We start from the raw sequence: 20,565 nt of genomic DNA, 5'->3' as shown, positions 1-20,565 counted from the left end.
TACCCCTGGCGTTGTAGTGCGATGTGCTAACTACTCCACCACGGGGGCCGGCACTTTTACTACTGAAGTTCACCCACCACCGTAGTTAGGCAATACGCATTGCAGTGAAGCAGTCGACCTTAACAAATAATGTTTTGTTTGAGTGCAATGAACAGCCTACACTGTAAAACACTGGAGAAATTACAGTCTAAGATCGTCAATTTTCGCTGCCTACTGTAAAAATGACCATGGCTGTTTTTAAAACATTAACATACCTAATCTTATTTATGTATTTATTTGGAACACAACAGGCGCATGGCCAATTACAGTGTTCAATATAGAATTACACTATTGCATAAAAGAGAGAATAACTGAGATACTTAACAAGAAATGTGGATGAAGTAATACACGCTAGGAGTATGACATTTTAATATACAATTTATATTTAATAACAATTGTGAAATGGAGAATTTAATTACAGGATTATAGAGACATAATAAACACAATACAGTGAAAATTAAATAATGCATAAGTGGGTTTTGTGAATGAACCAAAGATGTTTATTTATTTAATGTATTATTTATTGTCTAATTTAGTTTAATACATTTTATTATTATTAATTTCTATTTTGTTATATTTCGCGAAAAATGTTGTGTTGAATTAATATGATATATGATCACATTATTGCTAATGTAAAATTACGCTGTATAAATTTATATAAATTTGAATGACTAAAGAAAAAAACAAATTAATGTAGATAAGGAGATTTATAATACTGACTTCCGAGTTTTCCATTGAACTTATCGAATTGTAAGTAGCTATTTGTTAAAAGGATACAGTAGGATGATCCGTTGAAATTTCAGGAAAAGGGCTTGCTTCAGTTTTAAAAAAATATATTTATGGCGCACTCAACTGTAAATTATAATCATTTATACATGATAAAATGCTTAAATTCTAATAAAAAAAAGGTTAAGTTCTTTTTTTTTAAACTTTAACAGTACAATATTGTCAATTGTACGTAACATCTAACAGTGTATAGAACGAAGGCAAACAAACAGTACTACTTACGCACAAAGCAAAAAACGCACAAAAATCAACATTCCGATCGAAATTAATAACTACAAGAAAGAAGGACATACAGTGTTCCCATTCCCTATACACCATATCCAAAAGCTGTTCACTCCATGAACCAACGGGACGGGTATTCACGCAAAGGGGGAAAAAATCGAATGCGGGAAAACCGAAACCTTGCCTCTGCCATTACGATTAGTAATCTTTACATTGACCTACTAATGACTCATACGATGCGGTTGCATCGCGTTGGCGGACTACAGCAGCACCTGAAAAGTTTAAGTTTTAATTTAAGTCCGCTTCATGCACAGACATGCTAATCGGGGACTGGATTTAAAGTTTAAACTGGGATTCGAACCAATATGTGCCTCCACCGGGTATCGAACCTAGGGCCCTAATTACAAGGCGTCGACGTTACCCCTTTAAAGATATGATAAAAAAGCGAAACATATTGATTTTACAATTGACTCGTTAGAACAAAATTTCACTTCATACGAATGAAACCCGTGGCGGAGTGGTTAGCTCAGCGCACTACGACGACAGGGATCCCGGATTCGAATCTCGGCCAGGTTATGGATCTCCGATGTATCGGCCAGGTTATGGATCTCCGATGTGAGTGATCATTCTTCAATTCCATCCAGTCATCGTCTCGATTAGCCAAAACTGGCAGAAAAGCGTCGTAAAATAGCCAAACATATAAATGAAGAGAGGAGATTTTAGTTTTAATATCATATGAAAAACTCAAAATAAATTTCTGCCTTGGTCAGCATATTATTATAAAACATAAACTAAACGTAACGTTTCAACCTTCTAGCAAGGTCTTATTCAGACTCTGCACCAAGTACTCTGTTTGTACATTTGTACTTGGTGCAGAGTCTGAAGAAGACCTTGCTAGAAGGTTGAAACGTTACGTTTAGTTTATGTTTTATAATAAAATAAATTTCTGCCTTGGTCAGCATATTGAGTTTTTCATATCATGGAAACAAGGCTTAATGGTGTTATAATTGTTTTAATATCATGACTGACAATAGTCCAAACATTCATATGGATCTATAAGGTGTTATCTCTGACGTACGCAGGACTTTCTTTCGGGAGAGGCTGGAATTATGAAGGTGAATAGTGCAGTAGTGATAGATGGCTGCTCCTATAGGAGGGCGGTACACATAATAAGATATTTCGTATATGTATAACTTCCCGCTCTCAAAAGTGGTAGTCCGGGTCATTTTGAGGTGGGTTTGTATTTACCACCCTGTTTTTTTCCCGAGTTCTTCACTGCTTTTGTCTGAAAATGTTCATTTTCTCAAAATGTCGGAGGGGGCTGTAGCCCCTTCAGCCCCTGCGTACGCCAATGTGTGTTATGGCCAAGTGTGTTGAGTGGTCGGCTCGCGATCGTTCGCGTGTTCAAAAAAATGCGGCTCGACACTTCCATGGAGCCTAATTATCCTGGACGTTATGCAAAATTCGAAGTTTCCATTGATTTTGTACAGTCATGGACACTTCTGGGTTGTAACAATTCCTTTGAAAATTAACGGGATTGTTACAACCCAGAAGTGTCCCGTGACTGTACGTGAAAACAAAGTTTTGAGATTCCATAACAAGCACTTTTTTATTCTGGTGTATTTTTTTAAATATTTTAAAACAACACACTTAAATTGATGCGTTGGAATACTCGCCCGTTTATAATTTGAAAAAGTTTCAATTGTTACAATTTTCAAGCACCAGTATCGGTGGGAATCGTTAAGAGCATCGGTATAGTCACGGGTATCGGTTCAAAGTTATGTCAGCTCGGCCCCAATAATAATAAATTTAGAATAAAATTTGTTTATTTTCGTTTCATTATTCATTAATAATAAACATAACCTTAAAGAATGGAGGCACATTTTAGGGGATGTGGGGTAGGGCCATTTTGTAGATGATGTGATCAACACCACGCTCCGGCCGCCTTTACCCCCAAGAGTTGCCCCCGGATACCCATTGACTCGAGGCTGGGTGAGCCCCAGAGATGGGTTATATGGGGACCCAGAGCTGGGTTATATGGGGACAAGGCCGGGAAAATCCGACCTTAGATCACCCACCCCTGAAATCGAACCCGGGTCTCTCGCGTGGCAGTCAGACGCCATACCGACTAGAATGTCGTGATAACAATAATTATTATTGTTATTACTTTCACTATTTTTACTATTGAAGTTAAATCATTGGCCTGAAACCCCCTCCCCCACACTCGCACAAAAATTCTGGAGACAGGACAGGCACGTAGCCAGGGGGGCTAAGGGGGCTGAAGCCCCCCGAAATCCTACACATATCTAATTTAAATAGTGTACAATGGTAATTCATTGTACTTCCTTAGCAGGATTAAAAACATTAGATCGAAAAAAATAGTGCGTAATAGAGGAACCAGGTTAAATTTTTATATTCTACCATTTAATCCAAAGAATAGATACATGGATCCACAGCTCCCAAAATTTATAGTTTTCTTCGTGAGGTTACACAATATAAACTTTATGAGTAATTTTTGGCCCTAACTTTTAAAACCTTTCTTTGAACGTAATGTGTAAAAGTTAATAACAAAATACAATAACTATGAATTTCAGTACACTAACTGCAAAAGGGGTGTAAGGGGTACCTTCCACGTAGGCGCCCAAAAGTCAACCTCACTTCCACGTAGTGCACCCTGGACTGTAGACTAACGAGACTCTGGCGACTGGCACTATGGCCAGTATAATTTTGTGTGTGTTGTCCTGTTTCTTGTCCTTGTGTGTGCTGAGTGCCCATTTATAGCCTCAGCTATTAACAGAAGTCAGAAGATTTTAAGATTTTTAGTTACACAACGTTAGAGTTGTTATTTGTATTGGTAAGGGGCTGGCCCCCGTACAATGTGACGGGAGCAAAATAGCCTAAGTGCTGACGCTCCCAAAATTTTAAAATCAAATTCAAACTAACTGCACAAAATGCAAGAAAAATTATGGATCGAGTAACATCGAATAACAAAGTCTCTCCATTTATATAATAATAATAATAATAAATTTGGATTATTTTTAATAACTTATAATAGTGATTATTGTAAAATGACAGGTCTATAAACATGGTAATAATTAATCGGTTATTATTTTTTCCACGAATGAAGTTTTATCAGTGGTCTACTCCCCTATACAAAATATTTCTGGCGACGTCTGTGCTGATTAGCCCAAAATAAAATCCTGGCTACGGCCTGCATCTGAACACGCCACTACTGGCCCAAAAAGCATCGTAGCAAAAAGAGAAACGAACCACATATTCTAGGATTACTTCCCACTAAGGAAGTTTCTTCTTTTCATCAGTTTTTTTTCCTGTGGCCGCCCAAGGAAGTGGATGCAACAATAGAAAGACAAAAAAAAGAGCGACGCGAGCATCAGGTGAGGGGGGGGGGGGCGCCACCAGTCACGTCGGAGGGAAGCGGCGCTGGCTGGTTATGGCCGAGAGATGGCGCAGCATCACGGACTGTGACGTGCTCGATCCGTTGTCACTTTCACTTCCCGAGTCACGTGGTGCAGGTCAGTAACCCTCCTCGGCTGCAAGTAGGCCACCGGCAGGGGAAAGCGGCTTCTCTCGAAGGTCACAGCAGACGCATTTGAAAGTCTATCGGGAGATGTCAATCCTTCCCTTCTCCCCCCCCCCCCCTCCATTCTCCGCCCATTCAGAGCGAGTCTTGTTTCACACCAAGATTATCACACAACGGGATGTTGTTGCCAGTGAACGCCAATTCGTTCAATGTTTCAAGCGCCCAAATTTTCCATTTGCACTTTAATGTGTTCGACAGAGATGCGCGCATACATTGAATACTATTTGATTTTTGTTATTAGCTTGGCTTTTCTGCTACTTTTGGCTAATCGCAACTGTGAGGATGAGTGATGGTATGATGAAATTGATGTAGGGACACTCACAAAGATCACCCATGCTCACGTTGTGATTCGAACCCGGGACCTCTGACGTCGTAGTGCACTGTGCTAACCACTCCGCCACGAAGCATTGGATTTGGCATAACATTTCACATGATTTTGATATGCCAAATCCCCTTATTAGCATTTGAAAGATTTAAATTGAATCCAAGATGGCGGACGGAGTGCGTAACATGCATCAAAGATGCAGCACTTGGCCTGTTATAGATATTTCATATGGTTACATTCACGTTCAATAATATCTGTAGAAATTATATGGGAAGCGCGCGAAAATAAATACATTCTAATCCTTGGACCGTCTCCGTAACAAGAGGTCCTGCAATAGAATCTTCAAATATTTATCATTATTTGACTGTAGGCTAAGCGTCGACCTCGAGAGAACGTCACCCTCTGTACACCATACACAACCACCAAGGATACGTTAAGGCCATTTCACACGCTCTGTGGCGCATAATGCAATTTGACGTCATTGGGGCGTTGCACTACGAGTAGTAGTTGCCGAGTGAACCTTCAAACAAAGTCCGCCTTATACAGGGTGTTACATGCAATCAAGGGACAGTTTATGTTATTTTAAAACCTCGACGTGTATTTATTATGATACAATATCATAATATGAAAACATAAGTCTGCAAACTACATATATGTTCTTTTGGAGACACAATATATTAGGTGATATTACTGTTTTGGAATCTTGTAACGTTACAAAAAAATATTTGAATTTGTATAATATGTTCTGTTTGGATCATGAACGTAAAAATGTGAATACCAGAATACGTCTTTATTTGAAGATGTGGGTGGCCACGCACAGCAGAAAGCCTGATGCAGCCACTGCGACAAAGAGAGAAAATAGAAAGTGATAAAATAAGTTAAAATAGAGGAAGGAAGAAGGAAGTAGAGAAAAAAGACAGGAAGAAAGAAAGAGAGAAAAAAGAAAAGAAAAACATACAAAAAGAGAAGAAAGAAAGATACAGAAGCAGAAGAAAGATACAGAAACAGCGAAGAGAGATAAAAATTAACTAAAGGAAATAAAGAAACAGAAAAAGGAACAAAGAAGAGAAGAAAGAGAGAGAACATCCAAAAATTGGAGAAAAAAGACAGCGAAGAGAGAAAAGAAAAAGATAATGAGAGAGAGAGAGAAGGAGTGAGAACGTTAAAAGAATGAGCCAGATGAGAGAATCTTAGTACCTATGGCCATCAAAGCAATGAACTTTATTAGAGAAATAAAACAGCCATCGGACACTCAACTTCTCCAAAATGACATAAACAGATTCTCTGAATGGTATACGCCACGGAAACTGTCCACAAACCCTTCAAATACTCTTACATAATAATTTCATTGAAACAAAACATTCTTGAAGGTAATTATGCACTCACCGACCTCCCTCTAACGAAAAGAAGCGCAACACCGAGATCTAGGTATCCTCGTAGATTCAAAACTAACTTTCGAAAATCACATATCAAACATCACAAAAAAAAAGCAATGCGTATGCTAGGCCTAATGTACAGATTCACCGAAATCAATAACCCGAAATCACTTTCCATTTACTTCAAAACATTTGTGTCCCCCAATCTGGAACATGGCTGCCCCTTCTCATCTCCAAAATCGACAGTGTTCTCAGCTTTTTCCTCTCCATCGTTAGATATAGAGTGCTTGCCCTGAGACACCAGCCTAAGAGAGATCTGCTTGTAAATATGCACATTAATACTCCAGATACTCGTAGATACGGCGCAGATATGAAATTACTATACAGTATCATAAATGGAAACTTGAGATGTAGCATCCCACTCCACGAACTCTCCCTCAAGAGTGCCTAGGCATAAAACTAAAACACGGAGCAAGGAAACTTTCCACACAAGGAAAGGAAACTTTCCACACTACAACTCCCAGACTCTCACTCATACAACGTTCATTATTCCATAGGCTACCGAATCAGTTCAATATCATCTCAAACCAAATAAGATAAATTCAGTTCATATTAGTTTTTTATCACAAACATAGAAAAAAATGTACATTAGTAATGCATTGTGAAAATAACCTGTCTTGGCTTCTTTATTTTATTTTATATTATTTTGTGTGTGTGTTTTTCTTAACACAAGTATACTGTTTTATTGTTGTATATTTCCGGTTTAAAAATGGCTTCTGCTGTACTGGAAATTTCAATAATTGTTTTTTTAAAAAAATTACAAGTTCAAGATGGCAAACCTTTTTCCAGTGCTAAAAGGGCCACGGGGCCTGCAACGAAGCTAAGGGTGTCAAGGGGGGCCAGACGCTACCTGATAAATTAGTAAGCCCCCTTTCTTCCACATTCATCTAACAAAGTTTAGACAAATATGCACTTCTGTGTGGTATATAGGAGTTTCTACCAGAAAATATTACCCCATCTCCCTTGTGTCACCCCATATATATATATATATATATATATATATATATTTCCAGCAGCATGGTGTAATCACGAAGAGCACACAATACTAAGTAAATTAATTAGTTTATGGATTTATGGAGCGTAAGCTGGATGAAGCCTAACACCAAATTAATATGGACAGAAAAGTGAAGTATTCGAAACAATAACTTTATTTAACACTTGAGTATTCGGTGAGAATTCAAATCCACCAACTCTACGGTAACTTATGAGATTTCGACAGATCGTGATGTAGACTGTGAACTCAAAGAATATAGACAAAATTTCGGTGACATCCAACGCGTGTGATGCCCGAGGTCCCAGGTTCGAACTCTTAAATATTACGCTAGGATATCAGATTGCTTGTTCATCCAGGGTGTTTTGGCTATTCAATTATTCGTTCATCCGAGTTACTTTTGACGTTCAATTGTTCACTCCCCATTATTTTCATTTTCGAGTATTCGTTCATTAGGTTTATTATTGATATTCATTTGCTCGTTCATGCCAGTTATTTTTCATTTTCGGTTGATTAGTTCATTCATTAATTAGCTTTATTTTACTTCGCTTTTTGTGCCACTTTTGGCTAAATTGCGAAGATTGGGATGAGTGATGATATGATGAAATTGATGAATGTACACTCACAAACATCCATGCCCAGGCCAGGATTCGAACCCTGACCCCTGGCGTCGCAGCGCGATGTGCTATATTCGTTTGATCGTTGAGTTGGTTTACTTTTGATATTCAATTGTTTGCTCATCCGTGTTCATCCAGCATTCAATCGATGAAGAATTGATATTCAATTGCTCGTTCATCCAACTTATTTTTTATATTCGGCTGTTGGTTGATCTCGGTTATTTTGATATTCAATTGCTTGTTCATCCGTGTTCATCCAGCATTCAATCGATAAAGAACTGATATTCAATTGCTCGTTCATCCAACTTATTTTTTTTATATTCGGTTGTTATTTGAGCTGGGTTACTTTTGATATTCAAATGTTTGTTCATCCGGGTTCATCCAGAATTCAATTGATGAAGAAAATCAGCTGATCAGTTGCTCTATTATTTTCATGAACTTTGGAGACAACACTGAAACGCCCTCTAGAGAAAAAAAGGCGTAGCGAAGCAGCCTCTACGGAGGATACGAAACGAGTTCTCTCGGACGCAATCCATCACTCGCTGGGAGGCTGAGCATGGGAGAAAAGGCATTTCACAATGGACGGGAGTGGAGGCAGGGTACAAATGCTGACATAGAGAAGTTTCTTGGCCAAGGTAATGCGGTGCTTACGAAATATTTGCCCGCACAATGGCAGCCAACCCTGCGGGAGATATGTCGCAATGGCTGGCTGGAGAAGTCAATGTTAATCGCAAAACTCTACACGACCGTGCCGGTTATTGGTGGACTGTGGGAAAATTTTTGCCTGGAAACTTTCCACTAGGTTATTTACGAAAATGTTCTAGGCGTTTCTTCCGCTTAATTTACGACCTTCATCTTTTTTTCCATTAATCTAGCCTTCACGATGGCGTAGTGGTAAAGTTGTCGCTTTGTAATCAAAGTTCGATATCCGGTGAAAATATTAATACACTGTAGATCATCGTTTCTCAACCTATGGGGCGCGACCCACTGCTGGGTCCCGAGGGGGGGTTTGGAGGGTCGCGAAGTCGGGCTCGAAAATGTATTTATTGTTTCTTAAAAACCTAAGGGTAAAACTAAGAGACCAACTGTGGGATATCAGCTGTGATTCTGGCATTAAAAGTAAATTTTTAGATTCAGATTTAACAAAGTTTTGTATATCTTTAAGAGGTGAGTACCCTGAACTTTCGGATGAGGCATTAAAGTTGCTCATGCCGTTCTCCATCTCATATTTATGTGAAAATTGATCTCATCTCTGGTTCAAGTGAAAAGCAAGTACAGAAATAGACTTCACGTGCACTCAGATTTACGACTAAGTTACGTTAACCACCATTGAACCCAACATGCTAATTTTTCTTTTTTTTTAATTTCAGCACATGTTTTTAGTAAATTAGTCTTCTAAATTACATATTTACTTTTCTAGAATGAAGTATGTGCAATTTTTTTTAAGAAAGTGTAAAAGAGGGCTTCTTAAAGTACTCGATGTTAGTAAAAATATGATTACAAACTGGGTGCACACCCCTACAAGTAATTCTGTCGGCGGCCATGCTTATGGGTCCCATGAAGTGTAATATCCTTCAAGGTGGGTCTCGAACTGAACAAGGTTGAGAACCACTGCTGTAGATCCAGTCTTGTTTAGAAAACCGAACAAATTTGGTTCTTCACACTGGGACATTCTTGCCAATGTCACAGTGAATTATTGTAATTAAAAAAATAATGGAAATCAAGGATGAATCAAAGAAAAGCGGGGGAATCCGTAAAAAATTCACGGAACTGACGCCCTGGGTTAATTTTCAGGTACCAGGGCATAAGCACATACCTCCGAAAGTAGCTTGACTACTTTTATCCGTATACATAAAAAAAATAATAATCGTTCTATGTAACAATATCTTGTATACTGTTTAGGAAATAAAATTCTTTGTATCTTGTTTAGACTGTCTGTGCATAAAGTGGTGTTTAAACAAATTCCAACGAACTTTTGTTCTTAAATCTATACGCAACTTAAACCTTTCTCTTAGTTATTAGTAATAATATTAATGTACAAATCGTCAAGTATTGAATACGTATAATGCTTTCCCCCTTTCCATAATATATGTTTTAAAAAAATTGCGTACAGCATGCCCTTTATGAAAATCCAGGATACGACACTGGTTATTACTGATAGGTATATCTTATTTACACGTATTTATGGCCTTCCGGAAAGTGAATGTTAACATAAACATATAGATATATTACACACATATATTTCAATTCAGTCACAGTAATTTTGTTATTTATTGGAAGGGTGTTGCAGGTAGCTGATAACTTCAGTCTGGAAAGTTTTTTTTTTCCAGAGGTAACATTATTGGGGGAAATATGCCTCGTTTGTCCCCCATGGAAAAACATTATCTTAGTTGCCCTTACCTGGAAAAGTCCTGCAGACGTCCATGCATATGTTATCTATTAATATATAGATATTAATATCTATTAATAACTGCTTGTCACTTCAATGATCTCTCCATCTCCGAGTCTTGTTTATTTCTCATGAGACAGTAAGCTTTCAGTTCTGCAGGTCTAGTCTGTGCATAAAGCGGACTTGAAACCAAAACGCAAAACAAATAATCTGTGACTGGGAGTTTCCGCTTAGAGCGCCTTTGATGGTCACGGGTTCGATCCCAGGCGGGAGATCCAGAATTTCGGTCTTGACCCAGCATCGTGAGGACAATTGAGAAGCTAATAGTACAAGACTCGAAAGTGAAAAGACAGCGGCGATGAGGCTCGATGCCTCAACCAACGTCATAAAATGAAACGACACTGGCAGAAATTAGACCTGCTAGAGCTGTTTACTTACGTTTAGTTATGCACTGACCCCCACACCACCTATACGCCTTCAGGCGTGGTGCTAAGCACAGGGGAATACTTTACTTTTTTTTTTATTTACTTATGTCTGGTGTGTACATTTTATTTCCTTTCTTCAAATTAATAATGTATTGTATTGATTGCAAGTGAAATGTGATGTATTTGGGGAATGGAGGGGGGTAAGAAAAAAATATTTGTTTCAGTTGATAAAAAACGTTTGATTAAGTTTTGTAGTAACCGTAAAGAAAAGATCTGTTAGCTTTTACTAATTTTGATAATTTTCACACGATTAGGCGTTTGACTAGCATGCGAGAGACCCTGGATCGATCCCCGGCGGGGGAGAACCGGGATTTTTCCCACCTGTTCAAGTGGCTCCGGCGCCCACCCAGCATCTTATAAAGTGGGTACCTGGAGGAAACTCTGGGGGGGGGGGGTGTAAAGGCGGCCAGGAGCGTGGTGCTGATCACATCACACCCACCTTCGGCCGTGATCAAGAAAGTGTGTGGCCTAACTCCACACCACCTATACGCCTTCATGGCGTGATCCAAAGCACAGGGGAGCACTTTACACTTTTACTGTACAAACGTACATGATTGGTTCTGGTAAAAAATAATTTGTCGCCTATTTAAATAAATGTTTAATTACTAGCTACCTTTTTTTGCACATTCCAATTTTTTTTCTCTGTGTATAATTGTATGTTTTATCTTTAATTGTAGATTTCATGTCTGTTGTAAGGCAATACATCAATTTTTCTGCTCAAATTTATGCCTTTCCTCTTTCAGTTTGGATAATTAGATGAAGAATTGATAAAGTGACAGTCGTAAACGAATACTCATGCCCAGCCTGGATTCGAACACGGAATTTTCGGGTGCGAAATCGTGAGTCGACCACTCGATGCATTTGTTATGGGTTGACTCATGCACCGACAGCTCTCCTTGTTTATTTACTGCTGAAGGATAACAGTATATTTTTCTCACACACAGTTGTCGAATAAAAAGAATAAACAAAAAACATTCACATAATCATTCATGTATTCCGATAGTTTACTGTAATTCAACGTCTTGTGATATTGGAACCTTGAGTGGAATTTCTATTTTTGAATCCGTTATGCAATCATCTTTCCATCTAAGGATTTGTTATGAAATAAAATAACTTCTCACCCAACGTCGAAAAATCCACTTTCAAATTGTCTTGGATAGATTGGCACAACTAACATTGTTGTTGTTTCTTAATCTTTTTGTGCAGCAAGTGCTTATATAAATTACTTATAAACTTATTTGTTGTTGTTTTGCTCGCATAATTCACCGAACGTCATGATTCGTTGTGCATTTCACTCCAAGAGAGAAGTGTTTGCAGTGTCGCGTTCAGGAGCGACAAAATTTGAACCAATTTAGAAAGTAATGTTTTACAAAGTTAAGAGTTCAAAAAAATATTATTTTAGCTAATAAGGATTGATTTCTGGCTGCAATACACAGCTAGAAGTGAAAGTTAATTGTGCATACAAGATGAAATTAGATATTTCCGACTGTATTTGTGTATTTTATCATAGAAAGAAAAATTGCAATTTTTGTTAGTGTGTTTGATCTTGCTGCTACTCAAACTTTCTAAGCTGAGAATAAGGGACCAGATAAAAATCATGATTTGTTCATGACTGTACAGGGTCAACGAAGGTAGTAATAAGTTGTTTTTTATACAGCGTATATTGATACCCTTGTATGTTGAATTGTATCGTCTGCAAATATGCTGTATGAAGAAACAAAAGAAACAAACTGATGGAGTACTAATTGAGGCGGGTGTACATACAAGGAGCGATGTGTCTGTGTCTTCTCAATTGAAAATTTGGCTCTAATAATTCTCCCAATGTTAGTAACACTGGTTCTACATTAGCATGCAATGTTAAATGAACATTGTCCATTGCTTTAAACTATACTTAACTATACTAATTCTTAGAGTAAGTAGATAGATAGATAGATTTATTCCTTTGATGTGCGAGCCATAGGCTGTACGCACTACATCACATTTGAATTTTTCTTCTACATTATATATATATATATATATATATATTAACATTGAATTTGTCTCTTAGTTTGTCCCCTATGTACAATTTTTATTCCCCTCCACTAACAGCACATTCACTCTACTTGTTCTTCTTCCAGTATTTCTTCCTTCTTCCTCGCCTCACTTCTCTCTTCCTTCACTTTCACCAAAACACTCCCACTTTCTCCAACTTTTCCACACTTGCTGCGCTCTGTTCAACAACTAATTTAAGCGCTCCTTCCTTTTCCAAACCTTCCAACCATTTTTCCTGTAGGGCGCGCGTTCCCGGACATGCAAACAGGTGATAAGTCCCTCCCCCACTGTGTCTCCACCCCACAATCTCAGCCATACTACTCCCTCTCTTGCTTACTTTCTTCACGGATGTCTCTTGCCTGTAGGGCTAGTGATATTTTCGTTGCACTTTCCATCGTTATTTATTGTCGATCTATATCTCCCAGGCGTTGTTTAACAAGTTCAAGTGTGCCCTGGTCTTCTTCCCATACCCATCCCAACCCGATTTCGCACAAGACAATGGATAATGTTCAATTAACATTGCATGCTAAAATTTGGCTCACACACAGATGATCTTAAAAAAACACCGAAAGCAAAAAATATTTGACAAATCCAGGGGTGGTGCAGTGACTTAGTCTTGCAAACTCATCTGTACTTGAGATATTTATTTTTTATTTTTTAAGGCAGAGAAGTTATAGTGGTTTTAGTTTAACACATCTCAATAAACTCTATGTCAAAACACGAATAGTGGAAAAAGAAGTTAATGAAAAGCTGAACCACAACATACAAGGGTATCATGCATTAAAATGCTCCAATATTTGGTTCCTTCTGGAAATATAGGTGTATCCTTTAATTCGTGAAAACATTGTAAATATGTGTACACACAGAAAACTAAATGCATCATATCGATTGATGCACCAGAATGCATCGATTGATGCACTAAAGTGTGTATTGTAGCTTCAAAGAATCAGATTCACATTTGATGCATTTTGGTGCATTTTTGTATGTCGTGAAAGAAACACCAAAGTACATCATTTGATTCAAGTGAGGATTGCCTTCAGTCGAGATGCAATTTAATGCATCAGTTGATACACCTTGATGCACCTTCCTGCACCTTTTTGATTGATGCACTTAAACGTTTGGTCTGAGCTACAGACTTTATGTAGCTCAGACGAAACGTTTAAGTGACGTTTAAGTGCATCATCAAAAAAGATGCAGGAAGGTGCATCAAAACGCATCAGCTGCTGCATTAAAGTGCATCTCAACTGAAATAAATCCTCTATTGAATCAAATGATGCACTTTGGTGTTTCTTTCACGACATACAAAAATGCACCAAAATGCATCAAATGTGAATCTGATTCTTTGAAGCTACAATACACACTTTAGTGCATCAATCGATATGATGCATTTAGTTCTCTGAGTGTAGTTTTCACCAACTGTCCGATGGCGTAGTGATAATGCTGTCGCCTTGTTTATTTTGGAAATGATTTAAGTGGGATTCAAATGCATGTAAGTGTACTGTATTCAACAACTTCTCTTATAGCTTAAAACCGAAATTAATGGGAAAGAAAGTAATTCTGGTCGAGCCCATAACGAGGTTTCTGTAGAAATTGACACCGCCTCACTGGGGAAACAAAACGTCACGTTCAATGAACTTCGTGCTCGTCGATTGATCTCCCGAGAGGGCAGACCTACATTTGTTCTTCCCCACAACCAGTAATCATCCCAGCCCTGGCCCTTGCGCAATCATGTCTGTTTCGTTGATTTCTTCGGGTGTCGCAATAAGTAACTGATCGAATGTCACTCAACAAAACACCGTGTAAAACCTGAGAAGACTCCATCTTCAGCTTCCCCCACCCCCCTTCGTAACTAAACTTCGTGGTGTAATGGCCCTTTGGGCGCCCGCAGGATTTTTCTCAGGGGGGTAGTTATAGAAACTTTTATTATTATTATTATTATTATTATTATTATTATTATTGCTATTATTTCTGTGGTTACTATTATTGTTTATACCATTATTATTACCAGCACTACTACTACTACTTATGTTGTTTTTTAATTACATACATTTGAAATTTCCATATTCTGTGTATTTATATAGAATTTGCATAACTGGATATTTAACATATTAATCCATGTAGGACAAAAGTTGTTTTTTATAGTTAGACTAGCTGACTGCCCGGCGTTGCCCGGGTATTTATTTACCCGATCTTCTATTTGACAGGAAAATAATGAATTCTAACTATTGTGTAAAATGAACTTGGAGTTGAACGGCATTGAGAGTGTCACTTTTCATCTCAGCGACCCCGAAAACTAAGGATTCCACACTAATATAGGTAGTTTTCGATTATTTTTACATGTCACCCCTTCCCACCCCCACGGGTGCCAGAGGTGTCTTGGTTGGAGTTGAACGGCATTGGGAGTGTTAATATTCATCTTAGCAACGCCGAAAACTATGGATTCCACACTAATATCGGTCGTTTTACATGACACCTCCTTCCTACCCCTACCCTAGTGGTGCCAGGGGTGTCTTGGAGTTGAACGGCATTGGGAGTGTCACTATTAGCGACTTCAAAATATATGGATTCCACACAAATATCGGTTGTTTTCGATTATTTTTACATGTCACCCCCTCCACCCTCACCCCTAGGGGTGCCAGAGGTGTCTTACCCCCACAGTATTTCTTTCCATATTGCAAGTAATATGTGTACCAAGTTTGGTTGAAATCGCTCCAGGCGTTCGAGAGTTATGGCGGAACAAACACACATACATCCATTTTTATATATAGAGAGATAATAAGTGTAAAATAGACTAAGCTTAAATGTAACCCTATTTAAAAAAAAATAATAATAATAGTTGCTGTAACTTACTTCCTGTAAGTCAGAAAACAAATACTTTTTGTTACAAAATATTTCTACAATTTCACCATTCGAATTTCATTAACTCTATCCAGAAATCAAGTGCCCTCCCTGGGCCCTCCCTGCGGGCGCCCTTGGTCCCAGGCCTGCGAAAATGATTTCTTTTTTCATCGGGAGACTAGTGATCAGTACATTCGAGTCCCATCGCCATAGTTGCTTGACTTTCTACACCAGATTTCTTTCATAACAGCAACTTACGAAAACAGACATAATTGTATGGTGTCAGTGGCAGTGATTGGGTTCCAAAAGTAAGGGGAAGAGGGGGGAAGGACAGTTTACTTTCCATTGGTAGATAAGGCTTAGAATAGTTCTGGGGCAAAAGTGGTGGGAGAGGGCAACTGTACCCCACGCCTCCCTGATCGCCGCCACTGTATGGTGTTCTCAGTGATGATATGAGACTATGCACATTACATTTGTGAAGCTCTGGTAAACTAAACTCAAAACTCTAGGATATCAATTGAAATGCAGTGCTTCGTTTAGGAGGGAAACGAAAAAAGAAAACACGTATATATACGATATACTACTTCATCAGATGATGAAACATTTGTAATAGAGCGAGTTATACTGTACTTTATTTATCGGATAAAAGGTTTGTTGGTATATTTAACGTTTAAAGTTAACATTCTAGTAATTTTCATAATTATCCGCTAGATGTCAGGAAATATTTTGTTGCATAGCAATTACTGATTCTGCACTGCAGAAAAAATTCCACATGTTGTTTTAGAATTCTTCTGAGTTCTGATAGACCTTAAAAGAGTATATAACTCATATGTGAACATATTACAGCTGTTGCGATACTTTTCAATAGTAAATCGAGTCACGAAAACCCATACGGGTATTGTGATATGATACTTGTTGAAGAACACTACAAAACTATCATCGTAGCGTCGCCAATGGAGATGCTTCTAAAATTTATCTTTTTGGAAGGAAGTTGGTAGAGTCATCTTTGTGATTCCCTTACATGCTTCCTCAAAACACAATGGATATTCCAAACGAATTAGAATAATTTTGAATGCGAGTATTTTGTACCTGAAAGATGGTTAGGAAACGTTACTTCAATGTGAAAGCATATACCTATAGGTGGGTTTCATGTGACGTCAGGATCAGGGGCGTCGCCACTGGGTAGGCGAGAGTGGGCTCTAGCACACCCTAAAATAGTCACCTAAATACTTGCAAGCTGGTAAAGAATTATAGTGAAACGACACAAAGCGGCCTTGACAATTTACTAACATAACTCAGTTTCACTTCAAAACTGAAGAACGTTTCTTGATTCTCCATCTCAGTTGGTTGAAATATAAACATGTAAAGAAAACGTCATTAGGAGATGCCGCAGTGCTTTTCGCCAATCGGTTTCCATTCTTGACGATTGTTGTTTTGTTCTCTTGTGTTTCTTAATATTACTTTGACCGTAATTTTAACTGAGTGCAGCAAGCGGAGCGACCACGCTGGGAGCCGTCTTCTGGGGGCGCCGAAATGATGAAATCAAAGTTTTAACACAAGTAAAAACACTGAGAAAACCTACAAAAATTTAAAAAATATTCAATACATTTTATTAAAATGATTATTCCAGAATTTTATTTACTATTCCAAGAGCAGCTTTTCTTTAACCGATGAAAGCTTATCTCGCTTTATTTTTATTATTTTCTTTTTTTAAAAAATACATGAAATTTATATGACGATTTTTTTAACATTAATAAAAATTGCACACAAAATATTTGTAGTAATAATAGCATTGCAGATATGAATTTAAGCCATGAAGAAAAATGCTCCAATACAGCACAACGCTGATTGGAGGGGGCACCCTCATGAAACGTCGCTCCACCTTGAAAAATTTCCTGGCCATGACCACCGAACCACAGCTCACCTAAAAATATTTTATCCACTCTTGAGCCCCCCTAATAAAAAATCTGGCGACGCCACTGGCAGGATGCGCACAGACGCAAATTTATTTCTCGTTTGCAAGGAAATATCCACCATGTAGCGTTCGTTCCACCTGCACCAACTGCACTTTTGTTTTAAATCACGAATCTGTGTTAATATCTCCCCCCCCCACCCCCCATTGAATTCCGTAAGCTTCTTAGGGTATGCTTACAAGAACTGGCCTCAATCATGGCTGCTCGAACCAACAATGCAACAGTTTGTGACGTAGGTAAAACACACCTATACCGCGTAACGTTTCCCGCGCTAACGATCGCTCGACAGTTTCCGTGCTAATGAGAAGCGAGGAAAAAGTCGTCTGCTGGGCAGCGAGGAGCGAATGGGAAAAGGTTTTACAGGGTGTTTCTAAAGGTCGTTTACAACGCTTGGGAGGTGATTCCTCACACGAAAACAAGCAAAAAGTCTAAGTTCCATTTTTACGACTGAGGCTTCGTTTCCGAGATAGGAGCCTCGCAAAAGGTGACAAAGTGAACGTCACACCTGACTGGGACGAATACTATAACAGATAGAGAGGCGGTTCCAAGGGAATCATAAAGGAATCGTATGTGCTCAGTCCGGAAGTCACTATGAAAAGTTCACTGCACGCATGCGCAATGGAGTCCTCAAAGGAATTGGGGATTTCCAGCAAGAACAATACATGGAAAGGGTTTGTAACGCAGCAAGAAGGACCGTGACAATGAGAAATGCGTTCAAGACAACACATCCCGACCTCAAACATCAAAACATGAGCACCGAACACAAAATCCGAAAAGTTGAGCACGGTTGCATACCCCAGTTACACGCGAGGAATGAACGAATCATGTCATGTGGCATACGAGAGACACATTACTCCACCAGGAGGAGGGAAAGAAAAACAAAATATCAGATGATTGCGACAACGTGTATTTTTACACGCGACAACTACGTAATATCCCCCCCCCACACACACACACAACAAACAGCAAATGCTACAATGTCTTATGCACAGACAGTGCGTGTCACTGTACACCAACTGAAGATGTCACTTTTACCACACAAAGGGGGTGGGGAGCAATACCAAAAGTGTTCGCACGCGATCATTGTGACGTAAAAGAGACCAGTTTTGGAAGCGCTGCACAGGCAAGTCTGGCTCTCGTAGTCTACGTTTGACTTTCATGACTGCTGTTCCCGCGAGTGGAGCTAGAAGGGTTGGTTCTCTCCGGCAGTCGTTCCAGTCGTGTTACATGTGCTGGGATATGATCAGCAGTTCGCTCTAGGTTGTCATACGCATTGAAGAGTACTAGTATGTTGTATTGAAAGAAGTTGACGTCGTGGAGTGGGCAAGTCAAGTATCGCTACAATTGGTCTGTGGTGTTCGTACGGTGATACGACCAATTTGTGCAGTGTGCCAGTGTTAAACAAAAACGATACTTTGCATTTCCAGCTCCCTATTACACAGATGGCTGCGTATACGACCCAGCAGCTAGCAGACATGCATCTCATGTATGGGGAGGCACGTGGTAATAACCGTAAGGCAAGGCGTCTTTATGGAGAACGCTTTCCACATAGACGTTTACCGTCTCACACCTTCTTTCAGGTAGTGGACAGTCGACTGCGTAAAACAGGGTCAGTGTTACCACCGCGGCAAGAAGTTGGAAGACCCCGAAGTGTACGCACACATCAGTTTACAGAAGATGTGTTAACAGCGGTCGCAGAACATCCTGGCACCAGTACGCGAGTGCTTGCTCGGGCACGAAACACGTCTCATGTGAATGTTTGGCGAGTGTTGTCAGAGGAAGGAATGCACCCTTTTAAACTGCAGAAAGTACAAGAACTGTTACCTCGTGACTTTCGCCCTCGTATGGAGTTTTGCCAATGGTTGTTGCATCAGCTGGACACAAACCCTCACTTCGGGGCAAACGTATTGTGGACAGATGAAGCCATTTTCACCAGGATGGATGTCTTCAATAGTAGAAACAGTCATGTATGGGACTTTGACAACCCACATGCACTTTTTGTGGCCCATCACCAGCACAGGTTTTCAGTGAATGTGTGGTGCGGGATAGTACATGATCATTTAATTGGACCATACATTCTCCCTGTTCGCCTGAATGGTCGCACGTATCATGCATTTCTTAGTTAGGTTCTGCCTGAACTGTTGGAGACCGTACCTTTGGCACTGCGGCAAGAAAGGTGGTACCAACAAGATGGGGCACCAGCTCATTTCGATCGTAATGTACGACATTTCCTGCATGACGTGTTTCGCAATAGGTTCATTGGTAGGGATGAGCCTGTGCCTTGGCCACCGAGGTTGCCAGATCTCAACCCTCTCGATTTTTTCTTATGGGGAGAAATGAAAACTCTCGTATACGACACACCTGTCACATCAGCTGAGGACCTCGTTGCTCGCATCAACGTCGCCGCCGCGACTGTACAGATCGACCACAAGGAAAAAAACCTTGGGACGAAAAGTCCCCGCGGAGCTTTCCCTTCTTCCCTCCACCTCGGGCCATAAGGAAGCATGGTCCACTCTCCCCCTCCTCTACTCGCGGGAGTACGGTGCACAGGAGTCGCGGGTCTGCGCAGGTTGTTTTGCTTGTGGTTCCACTATAGCAGATACACCTGGCTTGTTTGCTCGTACTCGACAATCCTTGATTCGTCGCTGTCATCTCTGCGTAGAAGTAAACGGCAGACATTTTGAAAACCGTCTGTGATTATTGCCCTCGGCAAATCTCAGTGAGAACACTCTTGGTATTGCTCCCCACCCCCTTTGTGTGGTGAAAGTGACATCTTCAGTTGGTGTACAGTGACACGGACTGTCTGTGCGTAAGATATTGTAGCGTTTGTTG

At 39.5% G+C, this 20,565-nt stretch overlaps 1 protein-coding gene across 4 annotated transcripts in view; it reads right to left on the bottom strand.

Annotated features, from left to right (window-relative positions):
* The window catches only part of LOC145991003 (hormone receptor 4-like), a 348,060-nt gene that overhangs the window by 76,814 nt on the left and 250,681 nt on the right, over positions 1–20,565 (bottom strand). The window lies entirely within an intron of this gene.

This window comes from Lepisma saccharinum, chromosome 8 (genome assembly GCF_977018435.1).
Source record: "Lepisma saccharinum chromosome 8, izLepSacc3.1, whole genome shotgun sequence".
Lineage (NCBI taxonomy): Eukaryota > Metazoa > Arthropoda > Insecta > Zygentoma > Lepismatidae > Lepisma > Lepisma saccharinum.
The sequence above is the reverse complement of the archived record's forward strand: the minus strand, read 5'-3'. Positions and strand labels throughout refer to the sequence as shown.